The sequence below is a fragment of the Dama dama genome, chromosome 28 (assembly GCF_033118175.1).
Source record: "Dama dama isolate Ldn47 chromosome 28, ASM3311817v1, whole genome shotgun sequence".
Lineage (NCBI taxonomy): Eukaryota > Metazoa > Chordata > Mammalia > Artiodactyla > Cervidae > Dama > Dama dama.
In genome coordinates, this window is record NC_083708.1 from 22,008,869 (window position 1) to 22,011,226 (window position 2,358).

The following is a 2,358-nucleotide window of genomic DNA, read 5'->3' on the forward strand; positions in this document are numbered from 1 at the left end:
ATGGATACTTGAAAGTCATGTGGGAAGCAGGATAATTTTTCATTGTATGATACGGTCCCTTTAATTGCAGGATGTCTAACATCCCTGGCCTCTGCAGGCTAAACGCCAGTAGTTCTCCCCATTGACTATATAACCACCAGAAAATGCTTCCAACAAATATCTAAAATGCCCACTAGGGGCAGTGTCACCCTGGAGAACCACAGGTCTACCTAACTGTTCCTGCCTTGTCAATCTTTCAGCACTGCTTTGGTTTCCTTCTTAAACATCTATCACTTGGCTCTCCCAATTTCTCTGTCTCCCTAGTCTCTCTGCCTGTGAATTTATCCTTCAAATAGATCGCGAAGGTGATCTTTGTAAAGTGCACACCTAATCATGTCATTCTCCTGCCGAGTATCTTTGGAGGCTTCCCAGCTCTACAGGATGAAATAAAACTTTTTAGAATAGAGGGCAGTAATCCTATCCCAGCATATATCAAACCCAACCTCCTACCACTCTGTCCAATGTGTGCTGTGCTGTCCTCTTCCCCATGTGATCTCTAGAACTGAACAAGTTTTCTGAGTCTTTCCACCAACTTGGCGATCTTCTGTCTGGCAAATTCCTACTAATAATTCAAAATGCAATTCAGGTATTACGTCCCCAAAGAAATCTTCTTCAATCTCCCTAGTCCACCCCGACCTTTTCACTCACCCTGTTTTGTAACTGGTAGGTAGCCCGTGTTCACCACTAGACTGTGAGATGTCTGAAGGCAGAGATTTTTATCTTATCTACCTTTGTATTCTAAGAACATCACATAGGTAGAAGTAGACAGTAAGGTCTTAAAAAATTAAACACATTTAAAGTTGAATAATCCTATAATGTTATTTGGAAAGTTCTGCAGATTGCTATATAATTATTTGTATTTACCTTTCAATGTTTTCCCATTCTTAAAGAATCATATATTTCCATCCAGCTTTATCTAATAGTACAGCCTTTTAGCTTGTTCTTTTTTTAGTAATTAATTTCTGATAAATCCTGAAATGTCTTTGCTTTATTTTTCTTTCACCAGTTTCAACTCCCATTGTATTGACTCATGAAACAAATATGTCCTTTCAACTCATTCCCAAGTTGATATTTCAGATAACAAGCTTATTTCTTTCTCAAATGATTTGAAATCAGCACATGAGTTAGAATTCTTTTTAGTCATTAATAATTAAAAAATATTTTTCACAAACGTGTAACTTTTTCCCCCCAAACTGACTGACTCTCAAGTTGATAGTTATGGTTTTAAGTGTTGATTCATGGTTTTACAACATGCGTGGTTGATGTTCACCAATGTTTAATTTTGTTTTAGAAATTTTTTAGATTTGAAAGTGTTCACCTTTTTCAGTTCCTTTGCTAATTTGCGAAATTAACTAGTCTCAAATAATCTTGATGTTTGTCCATTCTGGACCACATGGTTTCTCTCTTCTGGTTACCACTGGGGTAACCATAATCATCCATCAGTTGTTTTTTTTTTTTTTTAAATACTACATTGTTCTTTGCCTTCCCAGAATTTAGCAGCAATATTTCAAAAATTTACTAATGACTTTCCTTTGGGTCATTAGAAGAAAAATGATTCCTGTAGAAACAATGTGCTGCATAAATAATAGTGCAGAGACATTTTCCTGGAGGCTACAATGTGACCTATGAAATACACTAGATTGGTTCCTCTCCATTAGGACATTCAGATCCTTCTTTTATTTTGGAGGGGAAGAATAAATGGAGGAAAATGTGCTTTGAAATTCTCTGTCCTGCTTTAGAGCATGTAAATAGCATCACACACAAAAAATTTTCAAGCTGTCAGGAGTTAAGCAAGTATGATAATTTCGGATAATTAAATGCTTAAGACAATCAAAATAGAACTCATCCTAGTAAGCTTTTCTCACTTGAAGGAGAGTTCTTCAGAAAGTAGTTACTGATCTTACTGTCTTTCAATAGGGCAGTTTAAAAATGTGGTACAACAGTCCACACTACATTTTGCAATCTTTAAAACAAAGAAAGTATACCTATATGTATGGACACAGAATGATACATAGTTGTTTTAAAATTTTAAAAATCACGAATAATGTAATACACAGACTATGATCCCATTCATATAAAAAATATTAGAAACAAAAGTAAAATATATACAAACAGAGACTGGAAAGATACTCACAGTAAACTGCATTCAGTGTTCTGCAATAAAAGCTTTTATTTCTATCTGTTTCTTCCACCAGGCTATGAACTCTTTTGTTACCAGACCAAATATAGGATGCCCAGTTAAATTAGAATTTCAGGTAAAAAGGGATTTTTTTTAAAGCATAAGTACATCCCAAATATTGCATGGAGCATATTCATACT